The sequence below is a fragment of the Lepus europaeus genome, chromosome 13 (assembly GCF_033115175.1).
Source record: "Lepus europaeus isolate LE1 chromosome 13, mLepTim1.pri, whole genome shotgun sequence".
In the NCBI taxonomy this organism is placed as follows: domain Eukaryota; kingdom Metazoa; phylum Chordata; class Mammalia; order Lagomorpha; family Leporidae; genus Lepus; species Lepus europaeus.
The window spans coordinates 66947851-66963117 of NC_084839.1; the positions used below are offsets into that span (position 1 = coordinate 66947851).

A 15267-nucleotide genomic window follows, 5' to 3' on the forward strand; every position below is an offset into this window, starting at 1 on the left:
GAAGATGGCCCAAGTCCTTGGGCCCCTGCACCCATGTGGGAGACCCAGAGGAAGCTCCTGGCTCCTGGCTTCGGATCAGCTCAGCTCTGGCCATTGCAGTCATTTGGGGAGTGAATCAGTGGAATAGAAGACCTCTCTCTATCTGGCTCTACCTCTCTCTGTAACTCTTTCAAATAAATAAAATAATTCTTAAAAAAAAAAAAAGCAAAAACAAAACAACACCTTCCAAATTAAATCTAGTTATTTCATTGCTTTTTTTTTTTTGGGGGGGGGGGGTTGGCATTCACCAGCCTTTTTTTCCCTGTCAATTATTTCCACCTATTTCCCACCCTTAGTGTGTCAAGGAAGAGAGCAGGGATTTTGCTTCTTCATAGGAAGAGTCTTCATTAAACAGTATGGAGTTTGGTTCTCAGAAAGCGACACACACACACGCACAAAAGAAGACATACAGAAGCAGAATAGCTTTCTTTTTCTTTTCTTTTCTTTTTTTTTTTTTTCCACAGGCAGAGTGGATGAGAGAGAGAGAGACAGGGAGAAAGGTCTTCCTTTACTGTTGGTTCACCCTCCAATGGCCACCGCGGCCGGCGCACTGCGCTGATCTGAAGGCAGGAGCCAAGTGCTTCTCCTGGTCTCCTATGCGGGTGCAGGGCCCAAGTACTTGGGCCATCCTCCACTGCACTCCCTGGCCACAGCAGAGAGCTGGCCTGGAAGAGGGGCAACCGGGACAGAATCCGGCGCCCCAACCGGGGCTAGAACCTGGGGTGCCGGCGCCGCAAGGCAGAAGATTAGCCTATTGAGCCGCGGTGCCCGCCAAGCTTTCTGTTCTTTAGATCTTTTCTGTATGTGCAGAACAAAGATTGTTTTAGTAATCAAAATTTTTTTAGAGGATGCTGTATGTTAATAACCATTTTAAGATCATATTAAAATATATTCTAATTATATTAAAATATGAGAATACACTTTTTAGAAAAAATCTTTAAATAAAAACTTCAAAATAAATAAATAAATAAAAACTTCTAATACTCAAAAGAAAATATGAGATAGTTGTATGGTAAGATTGTAAAAATAAAATTAATGCAGGGCCAGTGATGTGGTGTAGAAGGTTAAGCCTCCACCTGCAATACCAGCATCCCACAGGAGCACCAGTTTGAGACCTGGTTGTTCCACTTTGGATCCAGCTCTATGCTAATGGCCTTGGAAAAGCAGCAGAAGATGTCCCAAGTGTTTGGATCCCTGCCAGTCACATAAGAGACCCAGATGAAGCTTTTGACTCCTGGCTTCAGCCTGGCTCAGCCCTGGCTGTTGCAGCCATTTGGGGAGTAAACCAGCAGATGGAAGATTGACTCTCTCTGCCTTTCAAATAAGTAAATAAATCTAGCAAAATAAAATTACCGGTCGGCGTGATCAGCTTGTGGCGTGAGCGTCTGGAAGTTTTTCGGGTAAAACATGGCTAAAAGCTTATGGAGTAAATGGAAAAGGAAGATGCATGCTGAAAAGAGAAAAAAGAATGCTCCGAAGGAGCTGAGCAGACTTAAAAGTATTCTCAAACCAGACAGTGATGTTGTCATGAAAGATGTTAAAGAGATAGCAACTGTGGTAGTACCCAAACATTACCAAGAGAAAATGGAATGTGAGGTGACAGAGGAAAAAGATGACATGAAAATGGAGACTGAAATTAAGAGAAACAGAAAGACTCTTCTAGATCAACATGGACAGTAGCCAATATGGATGAACCAGAGACAAAGAAAAAGGCTGAAGGCAAAGAGAGAGAAAGGAAGGGGAAAGAGCAAAGCAAAAGCAGTGAAGGCAGCAAAGGGTCTGGCATGGTAGAGAGACTCTCATTCTGAACTTGAAAAAGACCCCACAGGACAGTTGTTTGGCAAGAATGTGTGCTTTGCTTTCAGCTCTCACCAAATGAAGACTGTTTCTTTTTGTGTTTTAAGTTGACCTTTTTCCCCTTCAATTCAGACCCAGTGTAACTGCTCAGATTTTTTAGAACTAAAATAAAATATTTTCTGTGGTGAATGAAAAAAATAAAATAAAATAAAATTAATGCATGTACTTACCACTCAGTTGAAAAAATAGAACATTGCTATTTCTCCTTCTCTCTCTCTCTCCTCTCTCTCTCTTCTCCCTTTCTCTTTCTCTTCTATTCCTCCCTTTCTTCCTCCTGATGCAGAGAAAGAGATGGAGAAAGGGAGAAAGAGCTACCATCCGTTGGTTCACTCTCCAAATGCTTGCAATAGCCCCGGATGGACCAGGCTTCAGCCAAGGGCTGAGAACTCAATCCAGGTCTCCCACATGGGTGGCAAGAACCCAATTACTGGAGCCATCACTGCTGCCACCCAGGGTCTGCATCGGAAAGAAGCTAGAGTCAGGCCCGAGAGCTGGGTGTTGAACCTAGGTCTGCTCATACGAGACATGGCTGACCTAACCGACATCTTCACCACTAGGCTAAATACCCACCATGAATCAACAATATTTCTAAAGTCTATTACTCCTAGTGACCTTGTGTCCTTCCCTGAACTTCCCCCAATATAAACTTTTTATTTCTTATTCTGTTATATAAAAAAAAATACCTTAGCACTTATGGACATACTCATAACATATTGTGTAGATTTACATGTTTGAGAATGACATGAGGGGCTGGCAATGTGGCGCAGCAGGTTAACGCCTTGGTCTGAAGCTCTGGCATCCCATATGGGTGCCGGTTCTAGTCCTGGCTGCTCCATTTCCAATCCAGCTCTCTGCTATGGCCTGGGAAAGCAGTAGCAGACAGCCCAAGTCCTTGGGCCCCTGCACCCACGTGGGAGACCTGGAAGAAACTCCTGGCTCCTGGCTTTGGATCAGCGCAGCTCCAGTCATTGTGGTCGTTTGTGGAGTGAACCAACGGAAGGAAGACCTTTCTCTCTGTTTCTCCGTCTCACTGTCTGTAACTCTACCTCTCAAATAAACAAATAAAATCTTTAAAAAGTTTGGAAGGGTTCCCTCCCTTTAAATTATTTGGAATAGTTTAAGAAGAATTTGTATTAGTTCTTCCTTATGGTAGAATTCTGCGGTGAATCCATCTGGTCCTGGACTTTTGTTTTTTGGGAGACTCTTTATTATTGACTCAAACTCAGTCTTGACTTATTCAAGTTTTCTATACCTTAGTGCCTCAATTTTAATAAATTATAATTGATATAACTCTATCTGTTTCTTCTAGATTTTCCAATTTGTCACTGTAATAATATCACCTTTTTCATCTCTGATTTTATTAATTTGGGTATTCTCCATATTTTTTTTTGTTATTTGAGTCAATGGTTTAAAATTTTGTTTAGCTTTTCAAAAAATCAACACTTGAGGCTGGTGCTGTGGCATAGTGGTTTAAGCTGCTGCTTGCAGCACCGGCATCCCTTGTGGCACCAGTATGAGTCCCAGCTGCTCCACTTCTGATCCAGCTCCCTGCTAATGTGCCTAGGGAAGCAGCAGAGGATGGACCAAGTTTTTGGGCCCCTGCACTGACATGGGAGACTGGAAGAAGCTCCTGGCTTCAGCCTGGTCCAGCCCTGGCCATTGTGACCATTTGGAGAGTGAATCAGTGGATGGAAGGCCTCTCTCTGTAACTCTGCCTTTCAAATAAATAAATACATTTTTTAAAAAATTGTTATGATGAGGCTCTTTTCTGATCATGCCTATTTGGGGTTCTATGTGCGTCCTGTATTTGGAGGAACACATCTTTCTCCAAATTGGGAAATTTTCTGCAGTTATATAACTGAATAAGTTTTCTAAGCCATTCTTTCCCCCCATACCTTCAACACTTCCTAACAGTCATATATTTGATAGTTTGATGATATCTCATAAAACCTAATTACTATTTTTGGTTTCTTCTTCTCCTCTTCCTCTTCCACTTCTTCCTCCTTCGTGTCCTCTTCCTCCTCTTCCTCTTTCTTTCTTTCCCTTCTTCCTCCTCCTCCTCCTGAGATGTTTCTAAAGATCTATCTTCTCTGCAGGATATTCTTTCTTCTGCCTCACCAAGTCTGTTGCTGAGGCTTCCTGTTGTATTTTTTTTTTTTTTTTTTGACAGGCAGAGTGGACAGTGAGAGAGAGACAGAGAGAAAGGTCTTCCTTTTGCCGTTGGTTCACCCTCCAATGGCCGTCGCGGTAGCGCGCTGCGGCCGGCACACCGCGCTGTTCCGATGGCAGGAGCCAGGTGCTTATCCTGGTCTCCCATGGGGTGCAGAGCCCAAACACTTGGGCCATCCTCCACTGCACTCCCTGGCCACAGCAGAGAGCTGGCCTGGAAGAGGGGCAACCGGGACAGGATCGGTGCCCCGACCGGGACTAGAACCCGGTGTGCCGGCGCCGCAAGGCGGAGGATTAGCCTGTTGAGCCACGGCGCCGGCCTCCTGTTGTATTTTTGTTTGATTTATTGAATACTTCATTTCTAATATTTCTGTGTTTTTAAAATTTTTGTTTATTTTTTATTTTATTTATTTGAAAAGCAGAGTTACCAAGAGAGGGAGAGACAGAGAGAGAAATCATTCATTCACTCCCCAAATGTCTACCATGGCCAGGGCTGGGCCAGACCAAAGCCAGGAGTCAGGAGCTTCATCTGGGTCTTCCATATGGATGCAGAGGCCCAAAGACTTGATCCATCCTCATCTGCTTTCCCAAGAGCATTAGCGGTGAGCTGGATTGAAATTGGAGAAGCTGGGACTCAAACCAGCACCCATATGGGATGCTGGCATTGCAGGTAGCAGCTTTATCCACTATACCACAACACTGGTCCCTGTTTTATCTATCTATTTATCTATCTATCTATTTATCTATCTATCTATCTATCTATTTAATATCTCATTTCACTATTTCCCTGTGTTTTTGAGTAACCTTACCGTCATTCTTTTGAATTATTTTTCAGGCATTTCATCCATCTATCCTTCTTCACAGTCCAATGTCAATGTTTTATTGTGTTCCTTTGTGGAGTCCTATTGCTTTCCTACTTCATTTTTTTGTTTGTTTGTTTGTTTGTTTCTATGTTGGTTTTTGTACATCTGTGGGATCTTTTGTGCAATCTCCTCTGGATGATTTTTTTTCTTTTAATTGAAGACTTTATTCCTGGAAGTGTGCTTCTGGGGCTCAGTGGAATACCTATAATTTATACTTGAGTTCAAGGGGTGTGTGCTGGGTGGGGTTAGGGAGCTCTGGCCATCATTTATGGGTTGGGCAAGATTCCAGAGTGACACCCAAGATGGGTGTGGTGGAGCACCTCTGGGTGCAGTTGGTGGGTGGAGGGGATATTGGAGCTGGCTGGTGTGTTCATGGTGCCACCCCTTGTCTTTGCCAGGGTGAACCAGCTGATTAACAACTTTGAGTGAGCTCATAGTGCCAGCATGCCTCACTCACCCAGATGTGCACACTGTGCAGAGCACTGATCCACTCTGCAGTGTGTCACCCAACCCCCTCACAAGATCTGTCCCCAGCATGCAGGGAGCTGAGTCTGCAGTCAGACCAAGTGGGTGCACAGGAACTCAGCCACAACTTACAACCCTCTCAGCTCTGAGACCTATGCCCAGAAGATCCCATAGTCACATGGTACAGGGGTCTGTTCTCCACCCTGCAAGCTGCCCTGTCACTGGCCCAGTGGCCTCCAGAAGCAGAAGGACTGCCCACTCTTCCCAGAGTCGGGATAGAGTTCAATTGCAACTCCACCACAGCAAATTGAGTCTAGGGCTTTGGTGGGGGGGAGGGAAGGGAGAGAGGTATGGCCTCCCTTCAGCTAAGCAAAGTAATTGCCCATACCCTCATTGGCTCCCCAGGCACAACCTGAAGTCAATGGGGACCATCACCATGGCATTCTCCCTGAATCAAGGCTGTTAGTGGCAGGTGCTGTGGCAGCCTCCCCTCTCCTTTGCAAGTGGGAGCTGACTGTAGATGCAAGAGTAGCTGGTGGTGCGGCTGGCAGAGGCCTGTCTTCTCTCCTCACTGCCCCATGAAGTCTCTATTCTGTTCTGTTCATTCTCTACTGAACATTTCTCTCAATCTGTCCCCTGGGAACATTGTCCTTCTTTTGTTCTTCTGATATCTTTCTGTGGCTGAGGTCAGTGTGGCTTCTCACTATTCAGCCATCTTGATGCCATCAGTAATTGACCGTTTCAGTATCACCTGAGCATATGTGTAGTTAAACCTTCATTTTGTTGGGCTTTGTTCCTAGATGTTTACCTGCTATATCTAGGACAGAGAGATCCTTAAAATGTTTTTGTGAACCTAACTTGCCTTCCAGAAAGATTGCTTCCCCAACAGTATTACATGTGAGTGCTCAGTTCTGTTCCTTAGGAATAGACCTCTTTCTTGGTTTCACTTCCTTCAAGTGATTTGCTTCAGTCTTGGCCTCTGCCTCAGGGCGTTGCTGAGGTTGGGGACACAGCATATCTGCCCTTTGCCCCAATCTGTTCCCAGAGAAGAGATCATGGCCTCTTTGTGCTGTCCTAGTTCTTTGGGTCCCCCTGAATCCTGACCATACCCTCTAGAGTATCTCACGTTACTTGGTTTGGCAGAAATTTTAGCTTCTGCAACCAAACAAAGCTGGTGATTATCTGACATTTTTGGGACAAATGTCTGTAGGCACTGTAGGTACCTGTTTGTAAGGCTCTGTGGTCTTTCCTGTTTTCTTTCAGAGGGAACAACCCAAATAGAAGCTTGTTTCTCACAAGCATTAGATGTCAGAAGTAGACAGTTATATGAGTTAGGATTCTTTTTTTACTGCAAACTGTAGAAAACCCTAATGCTATCATCTTCCATAACCAAAAGTCCAAGGGTAAAGTGGCTTCGAAGTGGCAACACTCAGCAATGGCTGTTTTATTATTATGGACCCAGCTTCATTCTGCTATTCTCAGCAGACTTCATCCCAAAGTTGGCCTCCTGTTACAAGGTGTCTGCCACCAGTGATAGAGGATAGAAACTTCCTTGGTAATGGCTTGGGATAGAGGAAGGAAGGGGCTCTCCCCTATAACAAAATAATGCCTTTTTCCTTAGTGTATCTGAACTAACTTAAGTCATGTATTAATATGTCTACAGGCCTCTAAAGCTTTAGGTTTGACAAGCACAAACAGTGCTCTGAGTTATTCAGTTTAATCAGCTCCTTTTAGTCACAGAATAAGGACAGTTACTTCCCAGCTAGGGTTAGTGGGATCCTCGTGGCATTCCATGTATTGAGATCTGTTATTGCCACCCCTTCTCCTTTATGTTATCCATGTGTGTATCAGTCAGGATCCTGGTTTGCAGATGACAAATATTGAACTGAAACTGGCTTAAGCAAAATGGGGCATCTATTGATACAGGGATCAGGAAAGGCTGTAGGGTAGTCTGGCTTTGGGCATGGCTGGGGGTGAGGCTCAAGTGATGTCACCCAGGCCCCTTTTCTCTCTAACATGTTCTGAGATGTAGTCATGAGGACCACCAGAAGCCCGAGATCCCCCTCTTGCCCGCTCAGCAGCCCTGGTGGAAGGAGAGCATCTTCTCCCACTGCTGTGGCAGAAAGGTCCCAGGGAGGATTTTGATTGGCTACATTTCCATTTCTGAGTCAATTACTGTGGTCATGGGAATGGAATGTTCTGATTGGACAGGCTTGGGTCCTGTGTCTCCTGTGGGCGAAACAAGCAGTCCAGCCACACCTAAGCCACTTGGAGGTTTTCCAGGGACTCCCCTCTGGAAAAGGGCTTGGTTTTGGGAAGAAGGAGGGATGAACACTGGACTAAAGCAAAATCTCAGAAACTCACTATAATAATATTTAACAATTCAAAGGAAGCCAAGTTGTCTAGACATTAATTCTCAAATTGTGCTCCCCAGATGTACTGCATCAGAAATCCTGGAGGTGGAACCAGAAACTTTGTTTTGATAAACCCTCCATATGAGTCTGATGCAGGATAAACTTTGAGAACCACGATAAAGGGTCTCCCCTCCTAGCAGATGATGGCTCAGTTAATTGAGCGCCTGCCACCCACATGGGAGATCCAGATTACATTATGAGCTCCTGGATTCTGCCTGGTCCAGTCCTGGTTGTTAGGAAAATTTGGGGAGTGAATCAGCAAATGGAAGATCTCTTTCTCTGCCTTTCAAATAAAATGAAAATAAATGTATAAAACTAAATGAGGTCTCCCTTAGTGACCATGGAAATGCAATAGAGCAAGCATTGCACTCTGTGTAAAGGAGAGGTGGAATCTAATTTGGACCCTAGAGGAGATGGACTTCATCTTATGAGTACATTTCCATTTATTACTTTCCAGCTACCCATTCTTCACTGACACTGAAGCCATGGTGCCAGTTTACTGTTTCTCTTCTGCCAGTTAAGCCATGGTACTTCAGTTTTTCCTTTTCTCTTCACTGATTCAAACCTTAGCCATCCTTGGAGGTTCAAATCAACCTCCTCTCTTCCAGGAAACCTTTACCTGATTGGCTCTGACTTCACGGATGTACGTCTACCCCAGTTGCCTTCTTCTGTCATTCATCTGGGACATGTTTATTGATTGCTCATGTACCAGGTGCTGTGGTAGGTCCTGTTGTTTAAAGGACAGGTGCAGATTCTTTCTGACACCATCAGAATGCCCTCTGAAGTGACTCTACTAGTTTACACATCCCCCACCAGCAGAGGAGGCTACGTAGTTCCCCACATCCTCACCACTGCTAGATACCACCATCATAGTCTCTCTCATTTTTGCCAATTTAATGAGTGAACCATATCTTGTTTCTATTCTAAAATTGTGTATCTTTGATGGCCAACAAATGTGAAGGTCTTTTCTATACAATTTGTATTTATTTTTCTGTGTGTTGTTTTTCAATATCCTGAGCCAGTTTCTTTCCATTTTTTAGACACAACAAAATTGATATTTTTCTTTTGGTATACAGTACTTTGCATTTTAATGCATGTATAGGTTTGTGTAACCACCACCATAATCAGGACAAAGACCAATTACATTGCTTTAAAAAAAAAAAAAAGAGAAAGAAAGAAAGAAAGAAAGAAAGACAAAAATCTCTGTTTTAACCCTTTATAGTCACATTGAACTATATTGTACCTCTTGGTAACTACTCATCTGTTCTCCATCACAATAGTCTTGTATTTTCAGGAATGTCTTATGAATGGAATCATTTAGTAAGTAACCTCTTGAAATTGGATTCTTTCACTTAGCAAAATGTCTTGAGATGCAGCCCAAGTTCTTGTATTTATTAGTAGTTCATTCTTGTTTTTGCCAAATAGTGTTCTGTTGTGTAGACAGACCAAAGTTTGTGTATGCATTCATCCATTTGGGGAAATTTGTGTTATTTCCAAGTTTGGGTCTGCTACAAATAAATCTGATATGGACATTCATGTCCTGGATTTTGTGTGAACAGAAGTTTTTATTTATTTTGGGAATAGAAAAATCTCAGGAGTGAGGTTCTTGAGTCATACAATAAATGCCTAACTTTAGAAGAAAATGCCAAACCATTTTCTAGAGTGACTACATCATTTTATATTTCCACAGCAATATGTGACAGTATCTTATGCTCCATTTGTCTTTTTTTTTTTTTTTTTTTTTGACAGGCAGAGTGGATAGTGAGAGAGAGAGACAGAGAGAAAGGTCTTCCTTTGCCGTTGGGTCACCCTCCAATGGCCACCGTGGCTGGCGCGCTGCGGCCGGCGCACCACACTGATCCGAAGGCAGGAGCCAGGTGCTTCTCCTGGTCTCCCATGGGGTGCAGGGCCCAAGCACTTGGGCCATCCTCCACTGCACTCCCTGGCCACAGCAGAGAGCTGGCCTGGAAGAGGGGCAACCGGGACAGAATCCGGCGCCCCGGCCAGGACTAGAACCCGGTGTGCAGGCGCCACAGGCAGAGGATTAGCCTATTGAGCCACAGCACTGGCCTCCATTTGTCTTGTAAATACTTGATATCACCAAGATTTAACCATTCTATGGGATGAGAATTTGGTGCAGAGGTTAACACGACAATTAGGATGGCCACATTCCATAACAGAGTGTGTGGATTCAAGTCTCAGGTCTACTTCCAATTCCAGCTTCTTACTAATATGCACCCTGGGAGGCAGCAGTTGATGGTACTTGGGTTCCCTCAATTGATTTTCTGACTTAGCCTGGTCCAGTCCCAACTATTACAGGCTTCTGGGACATGAACCCATGGATGGAAGATTTCTCTCTGTCTCTTTCTCTGTCTCTCTGCCTTTCAAATAAATAAATGCATTAATTAAAATCCCAAGTCTATACTTTTAAAAAATTAACCATTCTAGTAAATGTCTAGTAGTATCATATGGCTTTTAATATGCATTCCCTAATGATCTAATAACATTTCTGGGTTCGTATTTGTTATCCTTATATCCTCATTGTTGAAGTATCTGTCCAAGTCCATTGATGATATTTTAATTGGATTTGTTGCGTTGTTGCATTTAAGAAGTCTTATATTGTCGGCTGGCGCCGTGGCTTAACAGGCTAATCCTCCGCCTTGCGGCGCCGGCACACCAGGTTATTCTATCCTGGTTGCCCCTCTTCCAGGCCAGCTCTCTGCTATGGCCTGGGAGTGCAGTGGAGGATGGCCCTGGGCTCTGCACCCGCATGGGAGACCAGGAGAAGCACCTGGCTCCTGGCTTCGGATCAGCACGATGCGTTGGCCGCAGCGGCCATTGGAGGGTGAACCAGCGGCAAAAAGGAAGACCTTTCTCTCTGTCTCTCTCTCTCACTATCCACTCTGCCTGTCAAAAAAAAAAAAAAAAAAAAAAACTTTAAAAAAAAGGAAAAAAAAAGAATTCTTATATTGCCAACACAAGTCCTTTATGTGATTTACAAATATTTTCTCCCAGTCTGTTTCAGTGACTTTTATAGAACCAAAGTATTTATATTGATAAAGTCTAGTTGAACACTTTTTTCTTTTATAGATTATAGATTATAGTTTTGATGCCATGTCTAAGAGTTCCTCATTTTAGAGAATTCCTAAGGTCATGAAAATTTTCCCCCTCTGTTTTTTTCTAATAGATTTGTAGTTTTATGCTTCACATTTAAATTTATAATCCACATCAAGATTCCTTTTTCATCTTATATTTTCTAGAAGACACTATATAGAATTGGTGTTATTTCTTTGTTTAATGGTGGGCAGAATTGACTTATATAACCATCCAGACCTGGAGAGTTCTTTCTTACAAGGTTTTAACTATAAATTCAATTTGTTAAGTAGCTATAAGAACATTCATATTACTTATTTCATGTTGGGTCAGTTTTGGTAGTTTGTAAAAATCTTTACTTAATATATACTAAACTGATCTTCTGTATATAAAGAGAATTGAAAATGAATCTTGATGTGAATGGAAGGGGAGAGGGAGCGGGAAAGGGGAGGGTTGCGGGTGGGAGGGAAGTTATGGGTGGGGGAAGCCATTGTAATCCATAAACTGTACTTTGGAAATTTATATTCATTAAATAAAAGTTAAAAAAAATTTGGTCCATTTCATGAAAATTGTTGAATTTATTGGCATAAAGTTTATAATATTTTATTTTTTTCAATATTATAACATTTGTACTGCTGTCAGCTGTTTCATTTTGAATATTGAAAATTTTGCATCTTTATTCTTTTTCTTTTTGGTTTATCTAGAGGTTTATCAATTTTATTTATTTATTTTTCAAATATTTATTTATTCATTTGAAAGGCAGAGCAACAGACAGGGAGAGGAGAGGGAGAGAGAGAGAGAGAAAGAGAGAGAGAGAAAGAGAGAGAGAGATATCTTCTATCTGCTGGTTCATTCCCCAAATGACTGCAATAGCTAGGTCTGGGCCAGGCTGAAGCCAGGAGCCAGGAACTCCATGTGGGTCTCCAACTTGGGTGGCAGGGGCCCAAAATCTGCAGTCCAATGATGCCAACCCCTTTTATTTTATTGATCCTTTTAAGAGCCAGCTTTTGTTTTTCATTGACTAGTTCTGTAATTTTTCTGTTTTCTACTCCATGATTTATTATGCCCTTCATTTTATTATTTCCTTCTTTCCACACAATTTGGATTTATTTTGCTCTTCTTTTATAGTTTTTTTAAGGTGAAAGATTATTAAGTTATTGATTTGATACCTTTCTTCATTTAATATAAACACACAATGCTAAACATTTCTCTTTCAATTTTTTTCTTTGTTTTTCTTTTTCTATTTAAATTTTTTTAGTTTTTTATCTTTTTATTTTTTATTTTTCTCTCTAAATTTTGATATGACATTTTCACTTAATTCAGTTAAAATATTTTCATATTTATTTTGAGATATTTTCTTAGCTCTGTGACTTTAAATAAGTATGTAGTTAAATTTCCTATTATTTGGAGATTTTTCTGTTATTGATTTTTAGTTTAATTCCATTATGGTCTGAGAACATTCATTATATAATTCAATTCTTTTATATTTTTTACTTTGCTTTAGCCTAAATGGTAATCTTTTAAATTTTTAAATTTGCATTTATTTATTTATTTTAAAGGGAGATAGACATACAGACTAAGAGAGATTATCATCTGCTGATTTAGTCCACTACAGCCAGGACTGGGCTAGACCAGACAGGAACCTAGAATTCAGATTTCCTTCATGAGTGGATCCCGCTGCCTCTCAGGATGTGCATCAGCAGGAAGGTGGAAATGGGAGTAGAGGCAGAACCCAAACCCAGGTGGGATATGGGATGTAGTTATCCCAAATGGAATCTTAACCACTAAGCCAAATATTTACCCTTCTTGTGACTATTCCTTGTTTACCTGAAAAGCATGTAATTTCTGTTGATGAATGGAGTGGTTTATAAATAATAATTGGATTTATTTGGTTTATGATGTTATTCAGTCCCGTAATATTCTTGCTGCTTTTCTGTCTGCCAGTTCTATTTGTAACTGAGAAAGGAGTGTTTAAATTCCAACTGTGATTGAATTTGTATATCTTTCCTTTCAGTTTTGACAGGTTTTGCTTAATGTAATTTGTATTCTATTGTTAGGTGTAGACATACTTAGGATTGTTATGTCTTTTTGGTGAATGTATCCCTGTTAACTTTATCCTTGCTAATTTTCTTATCTCTTATGTCTACTTTTATCCACTTAATATGACCACTCAGCATTTTGTGATTAGTATCTGTACGGTGTATAATTGTTTCACCCTTTTACTTTTAGCCTAGCAATGTCATTGGCATTTGAAATGAATTCCTTATAGACAACATATATCTGAGTTCTGTATTTCTATGTATTTTGACAATCTCTGCTTTTAGTTGGTTTGATTGGACCATTTATACTTAATTATTGGTATGTTTGGAATTAGAAAAACTATCTTGTTATTTTCCCTTGGTTCTCTCTGCTTTTTGACTCATGTTTCATCTTCATTGCCTTCTTTTGGGATATTTTAACATTGTTTAGTATTTTTAGTTTTTTTTTTTCCATTGTGATTTTTGACAGTATATTTATAGAGTGTACTTCAGTTTCTGTCAGTATAGTGACTTCTTTAGCTGTGTTTGGCACCTCACAATCTTCCTAGGGTCCCTGTTTTACCATTTTTGTTTGAATTTGGTAACATGACTACCACATAGGTCTGCTTGTCCTTTCCTGTACATGCTACAGTTTTCCTTTATATTGTACCTAAATATGTCAAAACCCCAGCAGACAATAATTGTTGGTTTCAAAGAACAAATATAAGAGCAAGATTTTTGTGTAGTAATCAGTCCCTGCTTGGGCCACCCTCATCCCATATTGGAATATCCCATATTGGAATACTTGGGTTTGAATCCTAGCTCTGCTTCCAGTTTCAGCTTTTTGCTTAAGCACACCCGAGGAGGCAGAAGGTGATGGCTTAAGTAGTTGGGTCCTTCCACCCATGTGACAGACTTGGATTGAGTTCCTGGACTTCCTCAGCCCTGGCTGTTGCAGGCATTTGGGGAGAGAACTAGAAGATGAAGGATCTCTTTGTCTCTTCCCACCCCACCTCCTGTCTCTTAAATGAACAGCAATAAATAAATTAAAAGATCAAACATATTTAAGGAATGAAAAAGGAGAAAAACCTTTTTACCAAAGTACTTTCTTTTCTTTTCTTTTCTTTTTCTTTCTTTTTTTTTTTTTTTTGACAGGCAGAGATAGACAGTGAGAGAGAGAGAGACAGAGAGAAAGGTCTTCCTTCCATTGGTTCATCCCCCAAATGGCCGCTATGGCTGGCACTGTGCTGATCCGAAGTCAGGAGCCAGGTGCTTCCTCCTGGTCTCCCATGTGGGCACAGGGCCCAAGCACTTGGGCCATCCTCCACTGCCTTCCCCAGGCCACAGCAGAGAGCTGGACTGGAAGAGGAGAAACCAGGACAGAATCTGGCGCCCCAACCAGGACTAGAACCTGGGGTACCGGTGCTGCAGGCGGAGGATTAGCCTAGTGAGCCGCGGCGCTGGCCCTAAGGTATTTTCTTAAAAGTTTTTTTGTAGGGGAGGGTTGTGGGTGGGAGGGAAGTTTTGGGAGGGGGAAGCCATTGTAACCCATGAGCTGTACTTTGGAAATTTATATTCATTAAATAAAAGTTAAAAAAAAAGTTTTTTTGTGCCTCCTTTATATACTTAATGTTCCAAATTTCTGTATGGTGTCATTACCTTGTGGTCTGAAGAACTTCCTTTAGCAATTCTTTTAGAGTAGTTATGTTTATAAACACTACTCATGCTCTTTCATCTGAGAGTGTCTTCGTGTTACATTCATTCCTGAAGGATATTTTCATTGGTTATAAAATTCTGCACTAACATTCTCTAGGCACTTTAGAAAAGGGTGTGTCACTTCATTTTGGCCTCCATAGTTCCCGGAGTCTTCTGTCCTTTTAAATTGCTTGTTGGGAAGTACAAAAATAAAGATACAAAACAAGTACAAAAAGAAGTCTTGAGAATGGTAACAATGAAGCAAAGAGCTTGTCTTGAGAACCATAACAATGAAGCAAAGGATGTCTTGGAAAAGATTCTTTTAGACTCTGATTGCTTTTCACATACTCCTTCTTCAGATGAGGAAAGGGCTCCAAGATAATGTTTCCCCTTATAAAGTTTTATGCTTTGCATCATATTAAATTACTGCCTTTACCATAGAATAATTAAAGTAGGAATAAGAGCTATATCTAGCAAATGACTTATGAGTGAATTAGTAGGAAATTAATTCCCCCCATAAAGGACAATGGGACCCAAGCAAATTCGAATTTGAGACCCTAATAAACAAAAAACAGAGCCAATATTTTATGTGAGGAAGAATCTAGAAATAGCGAGTCACTTGTGTGATAGACTCACCAAAGCAGGGAACAACAG

At 41.3% G+C, this 15267-nt stretch overlaps 1 pseudogene; it reads left to right on the plus strand.

Annotated features, from left to right (window-relative positions):
• Positions 1 to 1412: 1412 nt before the first annotated feature.
• Positions 1413 to 2013, plus strand: LOC133772197 (protein LLP homolog; annotated as a pseudogene).
• Positions 2014 to 15267: the final 13254 nt, after the last annotated feature.